We start from the raw sequence: 11,144 nt of genomic DNA on the forward strand, positions 1-11,144 counted from the left end.
ATCATTGACTTGATTAAAAAAAAAAAAAAAGTTTCATTAACAAAAGAGGAACAGATTGTGCTGAGATTGAACAGAGAGGCAAAATAGTGGAGAGAGCTCCGAAGCCCCCTATAAAGAGTGTGGGAACAATGGTTGATAAGAGGGCAAGTAGTTCCTGTAGGCAGACATTGAGTTGTGAGAGGTGGTGGTCATGGTGGTGGCGGTGGTGGTGGGTTTGGTTTGTTTTTAAGGTGGGAAAGGCGTCAGTATATACACAAGAAAAGGAGTCAGTAGTACAGACTGAAAAGTTGGAGGAAGAAGAAAGGAAAAAGAAGAGGAGACAGAGAAGGACAAAAGATTAGAGAATATTCCTGAGGGTTTGAACGGCACGGGATCCAGAGCCCCAGGGAATAGATTCACTTGGGAAAGAAAGGCAAAGTGTCTATGGAGGGCAAAAAATAATAATGGGGGTGAGTGGTGGATGTGGCTATGTTCTCAGAAACATGCTTACATTTTGGAGGAAGGGACTTGGAGGTAGGAACTGAAGTATTCCATGTCCTTGCTCTTTCTTTATCTTCTGTATGAAGTGGGAGAGGGGGTCATTCGCTCAGGACAAATATTGAAATTCTTGCCTAGTCATAAAAAGCTTGCTTTGATTTATATAGTTCCTTCCCTGCAGACACTTCAAAGTCCTTTACTAACTGCTACTCTCAAGCAACCTATTCTGGTATTTTGATAGACCCTTTCATTGTGGTATTAATTTCTTTTCCAACTAATTATTTCTTTATATCAAAGAAAAACTTTGGAAACTTGAAATATTTCTGCAAAGATTTAACCATTATCAGAAATAGATTTTCTTTCTATAGCATTTTATAGGGCAATCGTTTCAGAACACATCGAACTCAGAATCAGAACATGATGTCTGGAAGTACAAGCCTGCTGAGGCAAGCCCCTTGCGATGCTAGTTACCCTGGGAAAGAATATTCTGTTTGAGGTATAGCTCTGGGTAGGGATCCTTCTGAAAATTTTGCTCCCAAATTGCAATGGTTTCTGTTTCTTCTCTGCAGAAGCATAATATCTTAGCCCAAATGGAAACTCATCCACTATGGTTTAATATGTGCAACTAAGTAAAAATCCCAATCTACCCTGGGCCACCCTGGCAAGTTTTCACAGAGACTTTATTATTCTTATTAATATTATCCAATGGAGGCAACATCTTTCAAAAAGCTCAGAAATATCTGCCAGTGACCAAGATATTTAAAACTCATTCATTCGGCCTCCCAAAGTCTTAACTATGCTATTTTTGTTTAATATTTCATTTATTTATTCATGAGAGACACACAGTGAGAGAGGCAGAGACAGAGGGAGAAGCAGGCTCCATGCAGGGAGCCCGATGCAGGACTTGATCCTGGGACCATGGATCATGCCCTGAGCTGAAGGCAGACGCTCAACTGCTGAGCCACAGACATCCCTTAACTGTGCTATTTTATAGGCTGATCACCTTTTAGCTTCCATAGAGTTTATCCATTTTGCTGTTTTTATCACTCTCTCCACCAGAATGTATGTTCTATGAGAATAGGGATTAAGGTCTGTGTTCTCGACATCTAGAATCATTCCTGGCTATCATAGGTACTCAGCGAATATTTGCTCAAGGAATAAATAAAAATACACATGGAGCATTTCCCATTTCAGGGTGTCACGTCAATTTGCATATAGAAATACCAGATACTTTTCCACTCTGATCTCACTTCTCTTTGCTGAAATCTATGACAACCAGCCTTTTAAAAAACTTTGTGTTCAGGTGTCCAGCTAAGAGGGAGTTTTCCCCAGCTGACTTGCCCACTTCCAAATCACAAACGGTAGAGGAGAGGTTCTACTTGGAAAGGTGCTAGGGCTTTTACATTTAAACTATTTTCTTTTTCCTGAAAGTAACTTTACGAGGTCATTATTATTTCCATCCTGTAAAGGTAGAAACTGAAGATCCAAAAAAGTTAAGTGGCCCAAAGTTATAAAGCCAAAAAGCAAAAAGTATGAATTTGAGCACAAACTTATTTCCCAACTGGAGCTCTTCCTGAAACTGAGAATTATTCAATGACGCATATTGTGTTGAGAAAGAAATAAATAGAACAAAACAAGATGTGTTTCACCTTTGAGAAAAAAGGGGGGGGGCGGGGACTTGTGCCTGCAGTTTTCATCAGTAATTCCAACATGGAAAACAAATCTATTTTCAATTTGGCAAAGCATCTAACTCTCTTAGAGGATTCATATCTTGGCTTGGATCTGAGAAACCATATAAATGTAATTCAAAAATTATGAGCAATTGAGAAATAATTTCTAGATACAAAAAAGGCTTAGGCAACTTTCCATTTCTCCTCAAAATGACGAAGGTCACCTCTATTTGTTCAGGGCTAAATTTCAAAATGTATTATCCCTTTGATTTTACCTTCTCAATGTGATTCATACTGTTTCATCACCACTGCTCTGAGGAGGTGGAGGATGGGAGTGGGTAGCTAATTTAAGTCCTTGTCCATTCTTTTACTCTTTTTTTTTTCTTTTCGGCCTTTATTTATTAACCACCAAAACATCTGGCCAACTCACTAAATATCCAGATGTTTTGATATAATTTGTATTACCTTTTTTTTTTTTTTAAATACTGAATGTGTTGGTTTTATGGGTAAATATAGCCTGAGTGAAAGTGCGTGAAGGTTACCAGCTGATGGAAAATGGAACCAACTGGTAATCAACAATCAACATCTGCTCCTCGTTTCTCTATTGCATCCTGGCTCAATCAAAAATAATGTGCCTAATATTTGAAGAAATTCCTAGAGAAGTAAAAAGTCACTTGACAATCTTTACCTTATCAGTATCACAACCATAAAGAAGCTTGACATGGCCAGAGGCAAATACCAGATCTGTATCAGGGAAATGGCCCGAATAGACTCAAACATTGCACCATGGGGATCAAATTAAGTTAAGAATTTAGATCCAAAATCTTCAATACCATTTGTCAGACCCTCTCCACCATTTAAGTTTCCCTCCCAGCTTAGCCCGGCAGTTTCATGATAAACTTCATTGATATGTTGGTAAAATGCCATTCTAAAGGAACCATAAATGCTTCTCACTCCTCTTGGACTGAAAATCAAATCCTTCAGAAGCCATGTTGTAATGACAGTCTAGGCCTATGTTCTATGGTGACGTTAAATCCTTGATCATATAGCCCAGACCACTCAGACAATATGGTAGCTGAATTGGTAGTATGGAGGTGTAGACTAAATCATACGTCATGCCCCTCCAATACAGTCTAAAAGTGCAAATTGATCAAAATATGTGTGACCATTCCTATCAAGTTCAAGGTAAGTGATTTCTGGTTGATGGATCCAAGCCAAAACTCATTTCCTATATGTGCAATGTTATCATTGTAGTTCTGTTCTTTGAAACACATTTAATAGCACAAATACACCAAACTTGATTACAAAGAGTCAAGAAGATAAAATGTAAATATATAATTTTACAACTATATGTTAATAATGTAGAACAAAGAACTTTTATTCATCTATGTACTTTTTGGTAAACCTTGTTAGTTATAGCAAACAAGTAGAAAAGCCTAAAAAATCATATATTTGTAGCTTGGATTACCATAATTTCATACACTTGAGTATCTACCATCCAGGTCAAGAAGCAGAATATTACCAGCCCCTCAGAAGACCCCATGCTGGGGTGCCTGGGTGACTCAGTAGGTGAAGCATCTGCATTTGACTCAGGTCATCATCCCAGGGCCCTGGAATTAAGCCCCACCTAGGATTCCCACCTCAGTGGGGAGTGTCTGCTTCTCCCTCTCCCTTTGCCTCTGCCCCTTCCTCCCACTCATGTTCCCTCTCTCTTAAATAAATAGAATATTAAAAAAAAAAAAAGACACTATCCCCTTATGCAGATGGTATATTTCTGCATTTGTTCAGTTCTTATTTAATTTTTCTCAATAAAGTTTTATGGTTTCTGTGAAAAGGCCTTGCACATTTCTTCATAAATATTACTAAGTGTTGGTTTTTAATGCTAAAAATGATATCATTTTACAAATTTAATTTTCTACTTATTGTTGATCTATGAAAAACAGTTTGTAATAGTGAATTTAATTAAGACCTTTGATAAATTCATTATTGATTCCAATACTTTATCTGTAGATCCTCTTGGACTTTCTACATAGCAGTCTTGATACCTTGTTGAAAATAACTTTTTTGTTTTTTTTTTTTTCTTTTTCAGTTCTTATACCTTTTCTCTTCCTTGTCTTAGTTCTCTGGCTAGAATCTTTAGGAACAGATTGAATAGAAGTGCTAATAGTGGACATCCTTGCCTCTTTCTTGATTTCTGGGGAAAAGCTTTTATTATTTTAAGTAAGATGTTCGCTCCGGGACTTTTTTATATGTTATTGGCATCATGGTTATATGTCTTGGTGTAGACTGGTCTCTTTAAAAAAAATGTAGAAATACTCCTCTTTCTATTCTTGAGGGGGAGTCATATGTAAGAGGGATCACTTTTCTGTGGATGTTGGAAGATTTCACTAGTGAAGTTGTCTGGGTGGGAAGTTTTGATATTGGTTATTTGTGTCTTCTTTATTCTTTTATCTATACTTCGATTGGGATTTGTTATATTTTGCTCTTCGTTCCAAAGAACCAAACTTTGACTTGCTGATTCTATTTTGTTTTTTTTCTTTTCTTTTTAAAATATCCCCTTATCTTTTTTATTTTGAGTTTCTCTAACTTCTGGAGATCAATGACTAAACTGCTTCTAGCCTTTCTTCTTTTCTAATATTAAGCCAGAGATTTCCCTTTAAGCATGTACTAGTTGCATGCTACAAGTGTTGTCATGTAATAATCATTTATCATTTGGTTTAAAATATTTTCTAATTTCTAATTTGATTCCTTAGTTTATCAATGCACTGCTTAGAGGTTATTGCATAGCTTTCAAGTATATAGAGATTTTCTAATTTGTTATTGTTATTTTACGGTGGTCAGAAAACGTAATTTGTATGACAATACATAATAATTTATTGAGATTGCTTTATGTCTCAAGAAATAGTCAATTTTGGTAAATCCTCCACATAAACTTAAGAAGGAAGTGTATTTTTCAGTCACCAGGATCAGTGCTATAGACATGCTGTGAGGTCAAGTCTGTTAATCACATTGTACAGATTTTATATACCTTAGAGCCTTTTATATGTATATTCTATCGTTAACTGAGAAAGAAGTGTTAAAAGTTTTTAAAATCTCCCACTACTTCAAATTTGAAAATTTTCCAATTTTTCTATTTCCATTTTTAGTTCCATCAATTCTTGCTTTATGTATTAGATATATTAATATTGTTATTATTTATATTTAACTATATTAAATTTAGATATTAAATATATTTTATACAGTAATATATATTGTTATAGGTAGATACAAATGTAAAATTTTATATCTACTGCACCCATCTTTATCTTTTTGTTTTTAAAGCCTGGCCAACTCTTTTATTTTATTTATTTGTTCACAAGAGACGTACAGAGAGAGAGAGAGAGAGAGAGAGGCAGAGACACAGGCAGAGGGAGAAGCAGGCTCCATGCAGGGAGCCTGACGTGGGATTTGATCCCGGGTCTCCAGGATCACAACGTGGGCTGAAGGCGGCGCTAAACCGCTGAGCCACCTGGGCTGCCTCATCTTTACCTTTAGTAAGAATTCTTGCCCCAGAGCTCATTACATCTGTTAATAAAGTAGTTACTCTAATTTTTTCTTGCTTGGAGTTTGTAGGGTTTTTTTAGATTTTATTTATTTATTCATGAGAAACACAGAGAAAGAGATGCAGAGATATAAGCAGTGAGAGAAGCAGGCTCCATGCAGGGAGCCCGGTGTGGGACTCCATCCCCGGACTCCAGGATCACACCCTGGGCTGTAGGCAGGCGCTCAACTGCTGAGCCACCCAGGGATCCCTGGAGTTTGTAGTTTATCTTCCTCTGTCCTTTTACCTTCAACCTCTCAGGTCCTTATACTTGAGATGGATCACTTGTAAGTAGAATATAATTTTTGTTTATCCCACCTGAATAGTTCTGTCTTTTAATTGAAGCAGGTAGTCCATTTACACTTAATGTAATTACTAGGTTTGTTTGTTTTATCCCACCTTTCTCTGTTTTTATTTTCTTCTTTCTCACGTACTTTTGGATTGATTCTTTTTAATATATCTATTCCCTACCACCTCACTGTTCTACTCCTTATGTGGTGGTTATCTAGAGATTAGAACTTCCTGGGATTCATGGGTGGCTCAGCGGTTTAGCACCTGCTTTCGGCCCACCCAGGGCTGATCCTGGAGTCCCGGGATCAAGTCCTACGTCGGGCTCCCTGCATGGAGCCTGCTTCTCCCTCTGCCTCTCTCTGTCTCTCATGAATAAATAAATAAAATCTTTAAAAAACAGAAACAAAAACAAAACTTCCCTCCTTGACTAAAGCAAAGCCAGCACATTTCCCACTTCCTGGACAAGTGTTTTAGGATTCTTTAACATCTCTTACCCATTTCATCTTATATCCTACTGTTTTCAAATTCTCCATATATTTTAAACCATAAAACATTATAATTGTTGATTTTTGCTATCAATAGTCATTTAGTTTATGTACATATTTACCATTTTTATTGCTTTTTGTTACTTCCTGAGTCTCTGAGCTGCCACATGAAATCATTTCCATCACCCCAGGATTGCTTCCTTCTGTATTTACTTTATTATGGATAAATTTGAGTTTATTTTATGGATTTCTTTTATTTGGTGATGAATTCCCTCACTTTTTTATTTATCTGGAAGTATATTATTACCTTAATTTTTGAGCCCTTTTCACTGGATATTTTTTCTTAGCACTTTGAAAATACAATTATTTTCTTGAGTAAACAACTGATTGAATAAAAGAAATATTGAATGAATGAACCAATAAATAAAATAGTGAAGGGATGAGATTATATAGATGAAAATGAGTACTCCCATTTGACTGGAGTATAGGGAATTCAGAAGAGGGAAGAGAAACAAAACATGGAGATATGCACCCACATGGAAGAACAAGGTTTTATATTCAGTGCATTCTCATCAATAAATATTCACTCATTTACTAAATAATTCATACTTGTGATTAGAATCTTAGTATACTAAATTTTGTCAATACAAAATGTGGAAATTGTGTTTAATTGTTCTTGGGGAGTTTATAATCTAGTAGAGAGGTATATATTTGCTTTTTTCTTTATTTATATTTGTTGTCTAAAGGTAACTTCATGCTTCTCAGAATCATTCTTAAGGACCAACTACACTAAAAAAAAAAAAAAAAAAAAAGGACCAACTACACTTTAATGCCTTTTTGTTTGTTTAGAGATTTTATTTATTTGAGAGAGAGAGAGAGTGTGTGTGTGTGTGTGTGTGTGTGTGTGTACAAGCAGAGGGGGAGGGGCGGAGGGAGAGGGGGAAGCCCACTGAGCAGGGAGCCTGATGCAATGTGGGGGTTCCTGGGGCTCAATCCCAGGACCCTGGGATCATGATCTGAGGGGAAGGCAGATGTTTAACTGACTGAGTCACCCAGTACCCCCACTTTAATGACTTCTGAAGAAAAGTCATCATCTATGTTCATATAGACCCACACAGCAAATTTGCAGACTAAAGCAGAATGAATATTCACTGAACTGTGGAAGAAAAAAGGGAAGAAATCCAGTACTTAGTTTACATGAAAAAGTCTGATACTTGGAAAAACAATAATAATTTTTAAAAGCATGAAATAAGTAAAACCAGAGAATGAAATGAAACACTTTTTAGAAATGAAAAAAAATGCTTTTATTTACTTTTCATTTTACTATACTTTTATTGAGAGTAATAGTTTTTACAACAGCTTATCTTTGGATAAAGGTAAGACAATATGGAAAAAGCTAGAGTATTTGTGCTAAGAATATCAGTAGCTAACTCATGCTTGCTCAGATAAACATTGAATTGGGCTAAATGGAAGGGAGCTGGTGAGAAAAACACTCCTAGAGAGAATGCCTTTCTAGGAGAGAAGCATGCTCTAGACCGAGTAGAAGAAGGAGAGATTTCCAAATAGAGTGTTTCTTCCATCTTACTGCCTGCCTTTCCGAGACTCGGTTCCATGGAGGACTTGCTGCTAAGAGCAATAATGAGCAATCTCAACTGTTTCCTCCATTCTCCTGTGTTTTATCTCCAGGTCCTTGTCTCGGCTCTTGGCTCTCTATGTATCTCCAGCCACTTGACCCTATCTATATTCTAGCCTTCCCAAAACCAGTCCAGGCTCTTGCTTCTTTGAGTCTCATTTGCAGGCAGTGCTCCAGCACTGATTCTTGGTATTTTTTCTTGAACATGATTTGGTCCTTGTTTCCTGGCTCCGTGCACTGTGGCTCCAACTACAGATACATGCCTGCTTTCCCTCCCATCCATATATGGGTCATGGGAATATGGGTTGGAAGGTGGAGATATGTGCATGCAAAAGACTTTTAATAAATCTCTAGCTCGGATATGGGAAAATGAACACTGGTTCATCTTTCGCTTATTTTTTTTTCAGGTCTATGAAATTAACATTCTATTTCTGGGCCCTGCTATCAAAAAGCACATATGTTAGGCTGTTATAATTTAATCATCAAAGATATAAAAACATTGAGTACAAAAAGTTCAGTGAAAGAAAAAAGGCTTGGGTGATGGAGGCGTATATTTTTTATAAGTAAAAAATCATATGGAGGAGATAGAACAATCTTTAAAATTAACCATCATTGTTCTCTTGTACCCTATATTTGGGCTTTAGTGAGCTCCTTCAAAAATGAAGGTAAAAATCTATAAGTCCTACATCATGTTGTTAATAGTCTGGATTCATCTGTTTCCTCTTCTCCATGGTTTTACTGCTCTCCCCAGGCCCATAAATTACATGGTAGTAATAGGCCCTTCCAGAAGAAAGGAACTAAATGAGATAATTGACATCTCCTCCAATCCTAAGGCACTTGGGTTCCATTATTCTTTTCTTTAATGGATCTTTCTCCCAAACTCTCTCCCCCTAACATAAATCATATGCTATATGCATTTCTAATTAGCTATAGGAGGTCAACTTCATATTTAAATGAGAGCAAGCAGCAAAAGAGCTGATTCCTAGACTGTCACTTAGAGCAGAGCTCTGGCAGTCATTTAACAGCTTGCTGTGTCCACCAGCCTCATGTCAGATGTGCTTTTGTTCAATGCATGTGTTGGAAAGGTGGTTCCGCTGATAGTTCTTGATTATCTCACCAAGCACTAGGGCAATAGCACACACAAATGGATTATTCCTTACCGAAAATTCCAGTCAATTATGTTTGGTGCTGCAGCCCAGTGATAGCCATTCTCCAAGTGGCTTGCTAATTCCACATAGACTATTTCAAAGCTCAGTTTTCTCTTCTGAGTATCTTATACTCTAGGGGGAAAAGAAACCACTCCTCTATGATAATTAATGTAATGTGACTTGACTTGTGCCTGAGTTTAGGAAGGTAAATATCTCTAACCTGAGATCATTCATATATTAGATGGTTCTGTCCATTATAGCAAATTATAGCTGTTGGCCAAGCAGCAGTTTGGTTATGTAGAATATTGTTAAACTCAATAGTTTCTGCACCACAGAAACCCCTTAGGATACTCAAGGGCAGCTGAGTCAGGTAGACAATCCCTTTATAATCACTTACTCATAAGTTCATATCAATGTAATGGTCCAAATGATAATGGTTTACAGCCTGATATATCATTCATTGCTAAACCACATATGTTCACTGCCTGAGATCTCAGGCTAACATATGTCACCATAAAATACTGGAACTACTCAAAGCACAAGTCACAAAATCACAAAAGTAATACATACTTAAAATCATAAGATTTCACATAAAGTTTTCCCTTAGAGTTTGTCCTGAAAAATGGGGAATTCTGGTAGCATTAGGCAGAATGGTCTTCCTCAGTTAAAGGAGAAAAGACACCACCTCCTTCAGGCAAGCCTGGGCTCTCGGGTCACATGTCTGGCTTCTCTGACACTTGAGGTGTCAGAGAATCACACAAGTGATTCCCACAACTCCCTTCCCACAACTCCCTTCATAAAGTCCAGTTACTAAGTATGACCTTGGCTGAATAGAATCAGAGGTCCTGAAAGCATTTAGGAATAGACAGAGGGCCATTATATCTAAAACTAGGAATACTTGAACTCTGTCTCAGACTCTACCCATAGGATCTGGCATATTGTGACTGGTTCCTTTCATGGAATTACAGAATCATAGAGATCATTTAAATCTCCTTATGCCCTTTGTTGGATGCAACAACCAACTTTTCCTTATGTTTAACATTGCTTTCATTCTCTGCTGTTGAATTAGGTTCTGTGACACTTCTTTTTCTTGTTATTTATGCATGCTTGTCTTGCCACCTTCAACATAAATGCAAACCCAGCAGAGAAGGGGACGTATCACATAGCTCCTTTGTAATTCCCATATTACTGAGTACATATTAAATGTTCACTAGTTATTGAATGGGTTGAATTTGAGACAAGTTACTATTCCCTATTCAATGTCTCAATGTATTCACTCACAAAAGAGAATGCTCTTTTCAGCCTCCTGAGTAACGTTTATCTCATTGAACCTGTGAGGAACACAGTGAGAGATCACTTTATAGAAATTGCTTCTTTACTGAGAGCTGCTTCATACATGTAATGCATTGTATTAAAGATATAATCCTGGTACATTTCAGTAAGAAGCTCTGTCTAAATGCTACAGAATGCTCTGCTGGTTAGAATGAATCTTGAATATGAAGGGAAAATGTGATTTTTGTGTTCATTTTGAAAAACAGTTGATCAGTCTGGAGGAATAAATTGTAATAACAAGGGAAAGTGCCTCTCTAGATGTGTTGAAGACTTTAGTGTAGGTTGTAAGAAGCTTTTTTTGATGGTGGTGCTTTTTGAGGGAGAGAATAAGTGAATGATATAATAGAGTCACCAAAATTTGGTGAAGTGGGTCTTTTATAGACCTAACCTTTCCAGGCCTTAAATCTTTTTTCTGCATCTTAATTTGAATGGTGACTTCAGTGTGGGGATTTTAATATTTTTTTCTGTATTTCAAAGTGTAGGTCAAGAACTGAGGCCTGAGTGGGAAATCTCAGCTCATGGAGGAGT

Source organism: Canis lupus, chromosome 4 (assembly GCF_048164855.1).
Source record: "Canis lupus baileyi chromosome 4, mCanLup2.hap1, whole genome shotgun sequence".
NCBI lineage: Eukaryota > Metazoa > Chordata > Mammalia > Carnivora > Canidae > Canis > Canis lupus.